The sequence below is a fragment of the Lissotriton helveticus genome, chromosome 3_2 (genome assembly GCF_964261635.1).
Source record: "Lissotriton helveticus chromosome 3_2, aLisHel1.1, whole genome shotgun sequence".
Taxonomy (NCBI): Eukaryota; Metazoa; Chordata; class Amphibia; order Caudata; family Salamandridae; genus Lissotriton; species Lissotriton helveticus.
Window position 1 is genome coordinate 268,030,936 of NC_136062.1, and position 17,378 is coordinate 268,048,313.

A 17,378-nucleotide genomic window follows, 5' to 3' on the forward strand; every position below is an offset into this window, starting at 1 on the left:
CTACTCCTGCAAAGAGCCAAAATTAGTATGCAAGAAGGCATAAGATCATGCCAAAGCCAATAGACAAGCCCTGCCATTAAGCAAGATGAAGTCAGAAACAGAAAGAGACATAATCAAACCCTTCTTTGTAGCTTCAGGTCTACACATCACTATGTCTATGTGATATGAATTGCAAAGCAAGATAATATGAAAGCATGTCAAATGCAATAGTCAGCACTGCCATAAAACAGGGTAAAGTCAGAAACAGGCCTAAATATCACTATATTAGGCTAAAATATGCTGAGATGGTGATGGGCAACGGTCATAACCGACCCAATCATTGAAAATACCTCGGTCACTACAGATATAGGTTGTGCTCCAGCATATGTGTCAATATATGTGATTGCCTAGAAAAAAGCGGTTGTGTAATGAGATTCCCATGTAACTCACAATACACGTGGATATTCTGTTAATGTTGTACCACAGATGTAACTTGCCTGGACAAACAAGGAATATTTGTACTGTTGAACTATACCTGTCCTGTATCACAGAATGATATTTGTTGATGCTATGGAACTGTTCACTTGAAAACCAATAAACAGATGTTTAAAAAAAAGGCTGCAAGGAAAGTATTGTCCTTTGAGAAAGCCCATATTTCTTGTTGAAAACAAAAGGTAGAAAGAGATGATTAACAATTACACACTAGGGAAACTGTCCTAAAAGACTGTGCTTTAGTTTTAAGTCAGGCTCAAACTTTGCATCTTTTATCTTATACTTACCTGGGCTTGTTGTTCTTCTCCAAGGCTTCGTTTCCGGCCAGCCTGTGTTCATACCTACAAAGAGAGAAGAAAAGAATCAAGAACCCTGCAGAAGGAGGAAGTAATCCAACCAGACCTAAACGAACTGCAAGCATCTTGAACTAGTTGAATGTAAACTACACTATTCTGCCTTTAAGAAAAAAGGCCAAATATATGAAGATTGCTATATGAAAAGAAAAAAAAGCTTCATAAGCCACATTTCTTCCCATCCCTCCACGATCCACCATGCAACAAAAACTATTGGCACATATTGGCTTTAACATGAGTTTCGCAATAAGTGAGCCCTACTGTCTGAGTTGTAACTTTTCATAGGAAAAGATCAGTGTCCTGACATTTCATATAATGTACTGAAATGAAACAATTAAGCCTATAACCTTTATCGCTAGCTCGTCTCCATCATCAACTCACACCTATTAAATGGAGCACACGCTGTTTTACAAGGCAAGCACCTGTCAACAATTTTACAAATAAGACCAGTATTACATTTCGCAAAATAATATACAGCCCCTCTCAAGAAGGTCTAACAAGTATTATCAGAGTGCAAATCTTATACCCCAAAGGTTTTTCCGAGGGTGTAACAAACACCAAAACCGTTCCTCACTAAACCTTTCTGTGAGATTCTATGTAACAAAGTACGATTAAATAGCCTTAAACACAGTGCAATAATAAGCCACTCTTAAAGGCCTATTGACATATTATTCATTGCACAATAAGTCAGACCTACTACCAATGTTGTAAATGTTGGTAATCAACAGATCAGAACTATGGCCTTTGACCTAACTTTTCCCAGTGAACCAATTAAGCCTATAGCCTTAATCATTCATTGTCTTGTCACCATAACCAACTAACGCCTCATGTATTTTGCATAAACTACCAACTATCATGCATACAGTCATAAAATTACAAATATAAACAAAATTACAGTTGCCAAAACAGTATACTACCCCTCTGGAAAAAGCCTTACAAAGCTAGTCACAGTGCAAATCTTAAGCCCCAAGTGTTCGTCAGAGGAGGTAACCAGCACTAAAACTCTTACCTACTACGGTAATGTGTGACATTTTCATTTAACAAAATATCTCTCAACAGTCTTTAACACAGTGTATTGACAATCCACCCTTAAAGGGCTCTAGTATTGCACATAAACTCTCAACTATCATGCATACAGGGCATGGCCTGGAGCAGCATAGAGCTGGACATGTGAGCGAGATCTCAGGCGCCACTGGCTCTCAGAAACAGGTATAGTAGCAGGGGGACACAATAGGCCCCCGTTGAAGCGGTTGGGGCACCGATACACGTGGGAGGCCAAAAGAGGTACCCAACCATACTCTGAGAGAGGACGCCCCCAGCTGGGAGCACCGGCGAGAGACGTACACCCTAAAATCATATATGGCGGCAGCTCGCCTGAGCCTCGCAAACTGACATGTGGCAGCTGTGGAGAGCATTAGTGAAGCTGGAGCCTTCCACCTAGGAGCCCTGGGATGACGGGGATGCCTAGGTGGGCTTGAGGGGAGGTGTTCCCTAAAAAGTGAGGGGCTGCTGGAGTACCAGAGGCCTGAGAACCTGATTGCTCGGAAACCGGAGGAGCTTTGGGGGTAGGGCTACAGAGGTGAGTGAGGCCTAAGAGGAGCTGCCATGGGAGAAAGGCACGAGAAGGTGAAGTAATGACACCAACTCATCTCCTCTGGTGAGTACTAACAGAAGGAGGGGCGGGGCGCTCATGCCCTGCGGCGAGGGCAGTGTGTGTCTCCTGTCTGTTAGCTCTCCAGACCACAGCTGGGGTATTTAGGGTGGCTGGGGGGTAGTGAGGCGGTGCGAGCTACCTTGGGGGGTTAGCGGTGTGAGTGCTGTAGAGCTGCTCAATACCCTGACCCACAGAATATGACGAGGCCTGAGAACAACACAACCGTGGGCCACCCCTAGTGGAGGCACTGCCGGTTAAAAGGCCTGAAGAAGGATTGGACCAGCCGACATCACACAGAGGGTGCAGAGAGCTCAGCGATAAAGATCGGCCACAAAAGAGGCAAACAACAGGATCGCCGCAACGACTCCCTGCAGTGGCAGCTGTGCTTGCCTGCCTGCTAGTCAATTCTTTGCAACATAAGATAGAGACAGTGAACCAAGAGGTGGGACTGTGCAGGCGGATCATAACAAACAGGTTGAGAGCACCCATCACTCAATTAACGCTCATGGTGCTAGTCACCCAGAGGCGCCTTGACAAATTGGAAGCAGAGATTGGCATTGGCCAGGAAACTGGATGATCTGGAGTGCCTCTCATGCCGCAACTATGCTCGGACAGTTGGAATCCCTGAACGGACGAAGGGCCGATGGCCCAATCTTTACATAGAGGACTGGCTGGGCGCTGTGGTGCTGGAGGGATGGTACTCCAAATTATTTATAGTGAAGCGGTCGCATCAGGTACCGAGTGGGCCTCCCCTGGACACACACCAAGTGTAGCTCTGCGGACCGTGAGTCGGCCCGCGGTGCTGCACGCCTCTTCCTTGCCAGCCACGATACAGCCCGTCGCGCCTCCCTCTTTTCTTTGGGCACATCGCAGTGCTACGTGGCGGCCCGCTGTTGCTGTTTTGGCATTGCGGGTGCATCCCGTGGCACCTGCTCTCTTAATGTATCGGGCACACCACATACCTATGCGGCTGCCCGTTATTTGACAATTTGCAAGACAGGAATGCCGCAGCTCCAGTTTGGAACTGCAGCTTTCTATTTTCAAATGTTGGGGCACTATATTCTTACCTTCCTTGCACTGGACATATATTTCTTTCTTCATTTCTTCTTGGGGCCATCTTGTCTTCCCATGATTCCATATTCTTCTTCTCAGAGGCCTTGGGGAGTATCTGCTCTACCAATTCAAGTTAGCTACCTTCCGATTCCATCTACTATCCTTTCCCTTATCCAAGACAGTGGTTACTTACTTCCTGTTTGGGCACTTCCTTTTCCTGTTTGGTCAATTCTTATTCATGGGTATTTAAAGGGCTGAATATTTCAATTCCTTGCGTTGCAATACTCTTTGCTCATGCTGGTGTGTCCTCGCTCCTGTTGTAGTGCAGTTCCTATATTCCCAATATTCTCTGCGCATTGGAATAATATATCCTATAGATGTGACGTAGGACTTGTGTCTACTAGGTCTCTATCGAATATACTAGACTTAATTGTGAGTGCCAGCTAGCTCAGAGTACACTAGAAACTTTCTCGAATAAAGAAGAAGGGATTAGTTTCTGACAACCGCATAAACATGACAACTTTGTTTCCCCAAGAATAAACTGATCTTCGGAGTCGTGGAAACAATAGATAGATATTTCACTCAGTCAATCGTGCATGCCTCGTTTCACCAGAGGTGCAGAGAAATAGATAGACGGGCATTTTCAATAAAAAGGATTTCTGGAACAGTCTTCTTTCTCAAGCATAAGAAATGAACTGCTCCAATCGTAAGACTTGTTGCTAAATATAATGCATACAGTAAAAAGAGTAGAATAAAATAATACTGTAAGAGCATGGTATGGTTCCTAAACCATAGATAAATACATACATAAATAACAAAGGCTAAAAGTACACAACTGGTGCTTCTAAAATACGCCTACCCCGATGTACCTTACCTAAGCTTAGTACGAGGGAAGAAGTAAGTGAGTTGTAGCATAAATGTACTATTCTTTGCCAAGAATCTGTCCAAGATTTCTCTTAGGGTCTAATCAGCTACATACCTTGATTTGGAATGAAGAAGGTCAGGCTAAGGACTCGATTTCCCAACAACCTGCAAGGGTAGCTTGGAAACACTGGAGCTGGATTTCTCGGCAGGAGAAAAGACAGCGTCTCTCTCAGTGCGTCTGCTAGAGGGTCGGCTTCCTTCGGCACTTGCAGTAGCAGGGCGCGTCGGGCAAGTAGATAGTCTAACTGCTCCAAACCACCGTGTGTTTGCTATGGCAAGTGTGGACATATTTATACCTTGAAGGTACCGAGTTTGACGTAAAGGTGGACATAATAACGTCATTAAAGAGTCTTGGGCCCAGATGTAGGTAATAGCAAATTACCGAATGGTAAATACCGAATTTTACCGATTCGGTATTCACTATTCGGTAATTGCTATGTAGGTAAAAAATTTGGTAAAAATACCGAATCTATAAGATTCGATAATTAACGATTCTGTAATTACAGAATCGGTATTTGCCATTGATTCCTATGGGCCTTGAAGCCCATAGGATTCAATAGCAAATACCGATTCGGTAATTACAGAATCGGTAAAATTACCGAATTTACAAGGGGGACATGGTGTCACTTTGACACCCTGTTGCGCCCCTGTTTCAGGCTTGTGTGCCATGTGACAAACAGACATGCCCTTAGGGCATGTCTGTGTGCCACATGGCACAGGTGTACATGCACAGATGTGCATGTACACTAGAATTCGTTATTTACCATGGAATAGTATTCCATGGTAAATAACGATTCGGTAAGGGCCTGTGGCACTGATTACAGTGCCACCTACATCTTGATTTACAGCATCGGTAAATTTACTGATTCGGTATTTTACCGAATCTGTAAATTTACCAAATCGGTAAATACACCGATTCTGTAAATAAAATGCCCCCTACATGCCAAATCCCAAATACCGATCGGTAACGACCGAAATCGGCCGTTACCGACCGGTAATTGGCGACCTACATCTGGCCCTTAGTTCTTTGAAAACTCCATGAGTTCTTGGACAAGTCAGTTTTCGAGCAAGGGGAAGTCCCTAGCTGCTGAAGCCGAGTTTTCCAAGAAATCATTGTAGATTTTCGGTACTAGTGGAAGTAGCCCTGCCGTATTTGGACTGCATGAGCTATGTCTAAATATGGTTATGATTCTTATGCCTATATAAGGATATGGTGATTTATACCTATAAAAGAGCATGAATAGGGAAAATTACAATAGGGTCCTAAAATGTTATACAACACTGTTGGTATCCTGTGCTCCTGCCTTGTGTATCTGTGATACATTCTGGTGTTCCGTGTCCCTGATTATAGTCTTCTATTCCCGTTTGGGTTCCTTGCCTTCTATTTCCTCCTTACTGGTAGCTTCTTTCCTTCCTTTTCATTCCAGGAGTCCCACTTCCATCAGAGGTTTTTCCCTATGGGGGTTGTTTCTCTTGGGGCTCCTTTTGGAAGGCATGGTCTGCTTTGGCCTTTTTCCTTGTCTGCAGCACCATGGCGACCAAAAGGGGTCACCCTTACCTCGCACAGACCAGAACCGTCAAGTACCAAAGTCGAGAATCTCTCCAACACGCCAGAACCAGTAAGAACATTACAAGTAGTGACACCAAGAGTGATGGTGGTGTAACTCCTCAACCTCCGCAACAAAAACCACATCTTACAAGGGGCCCAGACCCTAAGGCCTTGACAGCTATAGAGTAGGATTATGAACATTTATCCCGACTACACCATGAAGGTCCAGAAACAGAGAGAGACATATATTAAAATCAAGAGACACCTGAGATATCTGAACCTTAAATCTGCGCTGCTATTTCCCACAAAACTCTCCATGGTGGACTACCTGCCAAACTCCGCGTAGTGCACAGCCAGAGATCTCACTTCTTTGAAACTGCAGTAAAGGCACAGAAATGGCTTGAGGATAAGGGTCACCAGATAGGTGGACCCCCCTGATGCCCCCCCTCCAGTGGGTGGGGGGCATATGCCTCACTCTGCTTGGTTAGATCCCCCCACCTGCAAGATGACTGTGACTGAGAGTTGTGCTTCACCTCACCTCCCCCACCTAAGGGATGGGGTTGGCAAAGGTGGGTACACCTCACTGACTCACTTGGTTTTCCCACTGATTCTCCAGCCCAAAGTGGGGGTCTGAACCGGTGGGTGCCAGTTGCTGGAAGCAGCAAAGGCCTAGAGAAGCTCACAAAGGCTACAAGCCTTTGAAGCTACCCCTTCGTGGATCCTGCTCAGCCTGGGGGAGGAGGCATGGCATCTCGTCCCAGGATGTGTATTGTTTCAGACCCCTGAGAGCAGCAGGCTCTCAACCCAGGGGTCCAGGAACATTTCTGGTGGTGGGAGTTGATGAACAGCCACTTAGCCTGGACACTAGTGTTAGGTTGTTTTTCAGGGGGCATCTCTAAGATGCCTCTGTGTGCATTTTTCATTAAATCCCACACAGGCATCAGTGTGGGTTTAATGTGCTGATACCAAACTTATCAGTTTCCCAGTTGGCTTAGACACTGTAGGGGTACAGGGCTCATGCACCTGTATGCTCACTACTGGCATAGTGCACCCAGCTAGAGGGGTGGATGGCCTATGCCAGGCTAGTGAGTTGTAGGCATGGCACACAGGGATGTGTGCCATGTTGACTCTTCACTTGGGTCTGCACCAGAACACGCAACCCGCAAAGGCAGAGTGTGGGTGTAAAGGTACAGGACCTCTAAGGGTGGCACAATAAGTGCTGCAGCCCTTAGAGGCCTTCCCTGGCCACACTGCCCTTGGTACCTGTAGTACCAATTACAAGGGACTGACCTGTGGCCAAAGAGTGCCAATTGGGTTTTGTTTTCAATGCAGTTTAGGGAAAGAACATAGGCCCTGGGTACCGGTTTGGCAGGAACCCAGGGCAGATTCAGTCAAAGCACATCAGCAGTTCAGCAAAAAGTGGGGGCAACCATGCAAAAGGAGGGTGCTATCTTACATAGAGAAAACGTAATTTGTCCATAATTTTCTAGGGTGGGTCATACTACTCTGTAGGGACCCCATGGCCAGGGTGTGGGTGAATGGTACGCTATTGGAGGAATTTCGATAGCAAGGGGGATGCAGCAGGGACGTCCACTAGCCCATTTGCTGTTAGTGGTAGCCTTTGAGTGACTTGCGATCTGGATATGGAGCAATGCCCAAATTCGAGGCCTGCAATGGAACTCGGATTGGGAGGACTTAATCTCCCTAAACGGAGATGACATTCTTCTATGTCTATCAGGCCCTTGCAAATCCCTCCCTTGTATATGCCGGTCTAAGGGGTATACAAAGGTGTCTGGATCACATGGAGCAAATTGGTGGCTTATACCCCGACTGATGGGTGCCGACCACATCAAGGAGACCTCCCGATCTGCTGGGAGCCAGCCAGCTTTAAGGATCTGTTTATTTTTATCATGAATAATCAAGAACAGTTCATCCGGGAGAACCAGGGTAGAATACTGGAGGCGTTTAGACAAGACATAGGCCATTGGCAGGGCCTTCTGTTGTCTCTGATGGGCAAGGTGGCACTGTACAAAATGATATATCTGCACATATTTTTCTATGTCCTCCAAAATGCACCCTATGTCCTTTCAGGTTTTTCTGGCAGGTAGATGAGGACACTCGAATACTGCTCTTGGATGGTGGGGCCTCATGGATTGCCCAAGCAATGCTGACAAGGAAAATATGGGATGTGGGCATAGCACTGCTGAACCTGAAGCTATACTACTGGGCAGTAAAATTGGTGGTGGCAATGATTGGATTTTTTCAGACCAGCGTTAGCCATCCCTCCTGGCAGACAGAAGGGCCTTAGGCCCAGTGGCCTATCTCAATCACCTGTATATGGAACAGAAGACAAAGGAGCTATCATCACAGACTACAATAGTGGTGTACACCTGGAGAAAGGCAGACTGAGCCACGGGCTAGCAAGGGAAGATAACATTGATGACACGGCTATGGGTGTCTAAGGCACTAAGGAATCTCCAGAAGATTTAGGGCCAGAAAAATGGGACATGCTGGGTATCTCAGTGTTGGGGGATGTCTGGAAGCAAGGACAGCTGGCCTCCTTCGCAGAACTGTAGAGCAGTCAGTACCTGAGATACCTGCAGATGCAACACATCCTTAGGAAGCATGGCCCCCAAATTGGAGGGCCTGCTGGAGGAATGCCCCCTCGAGTTGAGTATAGGATACTGGTTTCTCCCATGCACAACCACGACATCTCACTGCTCTACACAAGACACCTAGCCCATAGTCTCCTCCCACTAGACTCACTAAGACACAGGTGGGAATGGGATCTAGGCAGATTGGAGCATGATGCATGGGGAGAGGCTGTCCGCTACACCAATGAGGTATACAACCGGGCTTCGCGTCTGGTACAATTGAGATTGTTAGACATAACATGCCATACAAGGGTGACTATACACAAAATGGGGCGTTGTGAGACTGACCTGTGCTTGAGGGGTTGCAGCTGGAGAGGCACCTTCCTCCATACCATATGGGAGTACACACCAGTGGGGAGGTACTGGGAGAGAGTTGGGAAGCGAATATCAGGAGTGATAGAGATGCAGTTGCACCACACACCCCAGTTGGTCACATTGGGTATACAAGGCGAGAAAACAATGGAACGATACACATTGATTTTCTGCAACTCTGCCCTGGTGGTTGCCCAATAGGACATAGTCAAACAATGAGGTAGACCCATTATGCCTACAGTGCGGGAATGGACATTGACCATTAACTGGTGCATGAGGATGGAGGAGCTGATCTATAAAAGCCAGTGGCTCCCATCGCAATTATGAGAGAATCTGAACACTTTGGAGGAACAAAGAGCCATGCTGTTAGTGGGGAAATGATAACCATAACTAACCCTACTATCAACATCCAGGTGTCAGTCTGGACATGTTTGTGCAGTGGCGGCCAACATGTCTCTCGGGTTTGGTAGCGATTACGCATAACAAAAAAAAGTAACACAAAAATTAACTTACCTTGCTGTTGGGTCCCGCGTCTCTGCTCCTGCTCTCCTCAAGGAACAGGAAGCACAGCCAGGCCCCACTGACCAATCACAGCGCTGCAATTCAGTTTGTGATTGGTAGGCACCCAGGCTCCCCTGTCTAATCACAACACTGCATTGGTTTTGAGCGTCCTAGTGTGACGCTCAATCAGGGAATGGGGCCTGGGCATGTTCTCCACGCAGGCTGTAATGCAGCCTGCATGGAGAACGGGGTACATGTGCATGTTTGGCACTTAGGAGTGGGCAAACCACTCCTCCCCAGCCCTGATCTGAGAGCAGAGCAGCCCGCCCGCAAAGAAGCACAAACATAAAATAATAACTGAGAGTTATTATCATTTTATGTTTCTTCTCGCACTGCTTGAAAGCAGTGGGGCGACGCTCCTCCACCATAGAAGAGGAGCTGCCACCGAGTTTGTGAGGGGCGGGCAGGTGGGGGGGTTGCTCGTTGTATGTCACATATGCTAATAAAACGATTTTTTTTTAAAAAGTCATGCATACAGTCAAAAATTACAAATATGTAAACCAGTACAGTTGACAAAACTATAAACAAACCTTCCTAAAACAGCATAAAAATAATTTATTTTTAAGGGAAGATAGTCTACCTTGAGGGTAATGAACTTCAAAGTCCTTGCCTGTGATGGTAAATTGTCTGCCTACAAATTGTAACACAAGGTAGTGACAATCTACCTTTAACAGCCTATTGGTTTCAACACATATTTTTCACAATAAATAAGTCAGGCTTTCATGCCTTTGTTGCAACTTTTCAAAATAATCAGCTCAGTGTTGATCATTGGCTTTTCACCATGACTAGCTCAGTCCTACTGTATTCAGATTAAGCTTTCCCACAAGTCACAAAATGCACTACAAGCACACTATTATTTTTAGGAAAAGCACACAACGCCTGCTCAATCGAAATCAGTACTGAAGGCTATCAACATGTAGGTGATGCCAAAGTGCCTCTCTCGGTACTGCTTTAAAAAGTCACCTTCTGTTCTTCACATATGAGCTATCAAGACAGACGTAAAAAGTGCAGGCAGTGCCAGTAGTGTTGGCTTTAATTTGGTCAAAAGATGTAGGATTGCACTAGTGATGCCTCAGATTGAGCCTGTCAACACTTTACGAAAGCCTTCTATATTTGAAATTGTACAATGCCTGATATTCCTCCTGTGTTCTCTGTGATGACCAGGTCTGCAACATTTTATTCCTATCCTTTACTTCAGTCTTACTTATTTTTTAGGTTGAGCCTAGAGGAGGCCGCGCTCAGTTTCATTTTTTTTAAAAAACTTTAATGGTGAGCGCGGCTCCCGCTTCAGGGACACCACTCTTTTTTTTTTTTTTTTTTTTTAAACTTTAAAGGTGAGCACAGCACCCGCTGCACGGACACCGTGCTCTGAAATATAATAGGTCTCGCTTTGCCAAAGTTTTGCCTATCAGTATTGTAAATAACAATGCCTTTAATTTGTTATAAAAGGCATTGCCACTTACAATGCCAGTAGCTCAAAACCTCCCAATTGCAAGACTTATTGCATTATAAATACTTGTTTGTCGTGCTTTTAAGCGTGGCATTGCACTGTTCCACCAGTCTGTCAGTTTGACAGTGGTAAACAAAAGTCCTTATCAGCTTAATTCCAAGTTGTACACATGCCTATTTGATTAGCTTTGGCGTGAATGATGCCCCCTGGTGCTCTGTTCGGTCTTGAGGCGGAAGCCGGGACCTAGAAACCATTACGAATTCTGCTGATACTTGGTTTTAAAAGCATGAATTTATTTATTGTGAGATTTTAAACTGCGTACTTTGCACATTTGGAAACCCGAGCGAAATTGCCCCATTTGGTCCCGCCATCTTGTGTGAGGAGCTGGAGCGAGGCGAGCAGTCTAGTGCTCCGCCCGTCCCGCCCCTCCCTGCATAAAAACCCAGCGAATACACTGCACCGCTGATTGCGAGTGTGTGTGGTGCTCTGTTCGGTCTTGAGGCGGAAGCCGGGACCTAGAAACCATTACGAATTCTACTGATACTTGGTTTTAAAAGCATGAATTTATTTATTGTGGGATTTTAAACTGCGTACTTTGCACATTTGGAAACCCGAGCGAAATTGCCCCATTTGGTCCCGCCATCTTGTGTGAGGAGCTGGAGCGAGGCGAGCAGTCTAGTGCTCTGCCCCTCCCGCCCCTCCCTGCATAAAAACCCCGCGAATACACCGCACCGCTGATTGCGAGTGTGTGTGGTGCTCTGTTCGGTCTTGAGGCGGAAGCCGGGACCTAGAAACCATTACGAATTCTGCTGATACTTGATTTTAAAAGCATGAATTTATTTATTGTGGGATTTTAAACTGCGTACTTTGCACATTTGGAAACCCGAGCGAAATTGCCCCATTTGGTCCCGCCATCTTGTGTGAGGAGCTGGAGCGAGGCGAGCATTCTAGTGCTCTGCCACTCCCGCCCCTCCCTCCATAAAAGGACACCTGGGCCCAGGAAGCACAGCGGACGAGCGCAGCGGGCGCGCCGGCGGCGAGCCGAAGTCCGCGCCGGGACCCGCGCCCAGTGCCAGGACCCCTGGTCGGATGCATTCAATTCCAACCACGCGGCACGCCTATAATCGCAATACCTTGTGGGCACTAAGGGGCAATACCAGTATGACAGGTTGCGTCACTCTGGATATGGGGGAAGACGTGTCGACCAATCCTCATCAGTGCGCTAACTGTCAACATGCTCTGCCTAGTCTGCGCTGGCAAACTATTGCACCCCCCAGAATTTTAAACAAAACTCCGGTGAGGAAAGAGCACGCCTCAGTGAAGTGTCTGCTGCTCAACGCCAGATCTCTGGTCAAACACAGTCTAGAACTGGCGGATCTAATCCTGGACAGACGGAGTCTCGGGCCCTGACATCGTTAAAGCCACCCCACCTGAGTATGTTTGCTACACCCATAATAGAGAAAAGAGGAAAGGCGGAGGCCTGGCTATTATTTACCATAAATCAGTCAGAGGGTCCTTCCAGCCTGGAGCTACTGATCTAGACGAGGCACTTCTTTTTACTTTCACCTTATCTGATCATCAAACCCTCAGAGGCTGTCTAGGCTACAGGCCCCCGGGGGCCAAAGCCCCATTTGTTACGGCCCTGAAGAGCCTACTCGAAGAAGTAGTATGTGCCCAGTCCTTCACATTACTAGGGGATTTCATTTTCCATCTCGAGTGCGGCTCAGACCTAGATACTCACGATCTGATTGAACTGCTGCAGGGGGTGGATTTGAAGCAATGGGTCTGTGACCCGACACATAAGGCAGGGCATACCCTAGTTGGTATTTTTTCCAACCATCCCAATCTAGAAGTCACAACAGTGCAGCCGGTCTCCTGGTCCGACCAATCCGCAGTCCACTTTAAAATGACTCTAGCTCCCCCGGGAAGACCTTGCAAAGCTAAAATCCCTCCAAGAAAGGTTAGGAAATGGAATAACATACAGGGTGAAGCGCTTGAGGGCATACTGAGAACATCTATGGCACCCCCCTCAGGAAATGTGGAGGAGGCGAAATGATTCGACTGGCCAAACGTGCATTCTTCACGAAACGGATCAAGGAGGCCAGCAACTCCCCGAAGGAACTATTTCTGACGGTGTCATCCCTAGCAGCCCCCAAGCCAATGGAGATACCCCCCAGTCCCCAACTATGTGAAAATCTTGCTAATTTTTTCTTGGAAAAAGTAGAAAATATCTTCGTCTCTCTAGACAACCAAGTCAGGACTCTGACCCCTAATGCAGACCCAGAGACTGATAGCAAAATGGAAAAATTTCTTACATTCACTCAAATTAGCGAGGAGGAGGTAGCAAACCGACTACAAAGGATAAAGTCAGGCTCCCCTCATGACCCTTGCCCAGCCACAATTGCAAAACTAACACCTTCCACCATTGCAGCGGGACTAACCCCCCTGTTCAATCTCACGCTGGACAGCGGGGAATTCCCCTCCCGATGGAAACAAGCTTCCATCCTGCCCCTTCATAAAAAAACTAAGCTGGATATATCCGAGCTGAACAACTATCGGCCTATTGCCAGATTACCCCTCCCAGCCAAAATCATTGAGGGTATACTAAACACGCAGCTGAGCGCCTTCCTGAGGACAAGAGAACATCTAGACCCATCTCAGCATGGATCCCGGGCAGGGCACAGCACGGAATCGGCACTGATCAAGTCTGCGGAAGACATAAGAAGAGTAATGGATGCAGGAGGCAGATCCGCTTTGATCCTGCTGGACTTGTCCGCGGCCTTCGACACGGTCCATCACAAGTTATTGGTGGACCGGTTGGGGGCCTGCGGAATTCAAGGAAAGGCACTTAAGATCTTGCAGGCCTTCCTCTCCAACAGGACTCAGACGGTGGCCATGGGGGACTTTGAATCACGCCCATTTGTGCTTCCATGCGGAGTTCCCCAGGGGTTCTCCCTGAGTCCGACACTTTTTAATGTGTATGTCTCCACCCTAGCGCCAGTGATTCGATCCTTTGGTTTTAATCTCACATCATACGCAGACGACAAGCAGATTGTGGTGTCGCTGCTCCCGGGTGAAACAGAAAGCAAAGCAGACAGGTTCAGAGGCTGTATGCGAGAGGTCAGCAACTGGATGGCACAAAATTGTCTCAAGCTCAATTCAGCAAAGACGGAAGTGCTTCTTTTTGGGTCCAAGGACAACTTCTGGTCCCCATGTTGGTGGCCAGAGGAAATGGGGACCCCCCCTTCACCGGTGGTGAAGGTTAAAAACCTGGGCGTACTTATGGACGAGTCGTTGTCCTTCAAACCACAAATTAATGCTCTATCCTCAACAACCCACTATGTCTTAAAAACCATTCGTAAAGTTCTGCCGTTTCTGGCAGATGAACACAGGAAAACAGTGGTAACAGGATTGGTGTTGTCCCGATTAGACTACTGCAACAGCCTCCTGCTGAATGCCCAACAGGGACTACTAAACAAACTCCAGATCCTGCAGAATGCAGCAGCGCGCCTGATCACGGGTACCCCTAAGTTTGCCTCGGTAGCACAGGATCTGGTGAAGCTTCACTGGTTACCAGTTCGTAAAAGAATAGTTTTTAAAGCACTCTGCATGATCTTTAAGGCACTGCACGGCCTAGGCCCCCAATGTATGAAGCAGCTCTTCCACTGGTACAAGCCTGCAAGATCCCTAAGGTCAGCCGAGCAGGGACTGGTGACAGTCCCAAGAGTCAGGAAAACGCGCTGGGGGGGCAGAAGTTTTTCGGTGGGGGCAGCTAAAGCCTGGAACGCACTGCCACAGAGCCTCAGACAGTTTCATGACCTGCTGGCATTCAGAAGAGCCCTCAAGACGTGGCTCTTTACGCACTAACTCCGCTCCACACACTCACTAGTGATTATCCAGCGCCAGGACACCTCCGGGTAACAGTGTGCTTTAAAAATGTGACAAATAAATAAATAAATTAAATAAATAAATCAATATTTCTCAGGAAAACCCTGTCTAGGAGAAAATGTTGCTTACGGCTGATGCAATTTGGGATATCTCTATGTGTCATAGTGAAAATTCTTCGTGGTACTTATTCGGGTAATCGAGACAAGCTACAATGTATCTATGGCCTTTTCTTTATGCTATCAATGACCCCACAACATCCATTACTACCCTTTGGATTGGAGCACCTCTGAGCTGAATACATTGCAGGGGTATTTTTGGGAGTCTTTAGGGTCTAATCTTTTGACAAACTATACATTTCCAACAGTACCCCATGATCTGGCTAAACATATATAGCCAGTAAAATTCTCTACACATTTTTTTCTTTGTCTTCCTGATACTAAATACCAACCTATTATATGAGGGAAACATCACTTACAACGAAACTTTTACAACGCACTACCATTACAACGCAACCATTACAACGCAAACCATTACAACGCATTGCTCTAGGGGGCGCTATAGGATAGGGAATAGGTTAATTTACTATCCAATAACCTTCCCTAGTGTCCATGGGGACTGGAGTTGGAATAGTAAATTAAACTATTCACTATCCAGCACCCAGAAGCACTATGCGTTGTAATGGTATGCGATGTAAAAACCGCGTTGTAAAGGCATGCGTGGTAAAAGCATGCGTTGTAATGACATACATCCATTATATGAGTATGAGCTAGAACACGCATGGTTTCTCTAAAAGGCTTGGGTACTAATAACTACAAGGTCTATTGTAGTCCCCCATTTAATATATAAGCCCATATTTCTTTAAGAAGTAAGACCCTTCCTTGTGTTTCTCCTCAGCTTCTCTAGCTTGTGCCCATGACTGTTTCAGTAGAAGATCCTCCCTCTGGTCAGCACTGAAGCTCTGATCCCCCTGCCAGGTCTCCTGGTTCAAATAGATGGTTTGTTTCTTCAGTGCATGCTCTTGTCTTGGCTGTCTATTCTACCTGCGAGTCTTGGTCATCTTTACTTTTTCTGGCTATATATCCTCTTGGGCATATGGATCCTCATGCCACCAACAAGGGTCTGTATCTAAATTCTCCTTCAGCAATGTATCACACTGGGGTTGGTCCATGTCAATGATTAGAGGTTAAAGTAAATTAGGCACGACCCCAAAATTAGCAGTCTGATTAATTATATACAGTAGACACTGGGTACCTTCTCTCGCCTATATGACCACATTAATCATTGTGTTTTGCTTGAATACTATTTTTCATGCTGTTCCAAAATGAGACTAGATGACTGGTTGGCAACAGGTAGTATAAAGCAAAGCTGCAGGTTTCTTCCTATTCATTCATATAGGGTCTAATACTTGGAAGGCATCTCGCCCGAGTAATATTTGTACCTTCTGGTTAAACTTCTATCCACTGGCTAATCCTCTTTCCATTTTGGGTAGAACCTTGTGATGTGACCACAATCCCTGCAGTTGAAACATTGAGGACCTTAAGCGCAGTGCAGAGTTAGTTTAGGTCCCATAGTGCGCCCTATGCTACAGGTTTGATGCATCACCAACCTGCTACTACTCTTCTGATTAGTAATTGGCTTTCCTCATGGAAGTAGCCTCCTCTTTTCTCGCTCTTCCATCTTGAGCACTTACATATGCACTAGATATTTCAATAGCTGCCTTTAAGCTCAGATTTCTATGGTGGTGCACCCATTTAGGTAGGCCTCTTTTGTCCACTATATCCTCTTTCACAGATCACTCAGGGCAGTTAATTATAGCCTAATTCTTTGACCCGAGGTGTAGCTCCAAGAAGCCCTTTTTGTCTCCTAAGCCTTTTCCGGTAAGTTGTTTTGCATCTAACCCCAGTCGCTCCAGAATAGTCTTTTTTGTTTCAACATATGCTATCTGCTTTGTGGGGTTAGTAGCTTGATAGGCACCCTGTAGATCTAACTGCCACATATGTTTGCAATACTAAAAGGTGTGTGTGTGGGCCCATCCTTTGTTGAGTTTAAAACATCTGTAGGTTTAACACTGATTTGCCTTATCTGTGCAAATAATTGTTTTTAACATTGACCAGTAGCTTTAGAATACATTTTTTTCCATAAAGTTATATCTGGCCAATATTACCCACTTTTTTTTTCACTTCACATTCACGAAAAATTACCCGCTCCACTGTAATCAGGTGTCGCAGCACACCCGAACGGCATTCGGCTGTCCAGGTGGGACCCCGATGATGAAGCATGCCACCAACCAGCTTGGTGAGTGAGGGGTCTTCTAACAAAAGAACATCTTTTCTTTTGTACACTCCCTCTCCCTATACTCCATTGAGACCTTGACAGGTCCTGTGGTGATACTCCTTCCTTTGTTTATATATTTCAGGGTCAAGGGGACCAGGAGTATCCCCCTCCACGTTGTGGAAAATCCCTCACTCTCTCTTTGTTTTTGCATATCCTGGCAACTCACAGCTGCGAG

The 17,378-nt window shown here is 46.3% G+C and overlaps 1 long non-coding RNA gene across 1 annotated transcript in view; it reads right to left on the reverse strand.

Moving 5' to 3' along the window:
• Positions 1–17,378, reverse strand: part of LOC144826291 (uncharacterized) — a 255,383-nt gene that overhangs the window by 184,690 nt on the left and 53,315 nt on the right. Inside the window, exon 2 of the long non-coding RNA XR_013609764.1 lies at positions 759–812. This is a non-coding gene — a long non-coding RNA (uncharacterized LOC144826291). The remainder of the gene's footprint in view (positions 1–758; positions 813–17,378) is intronic.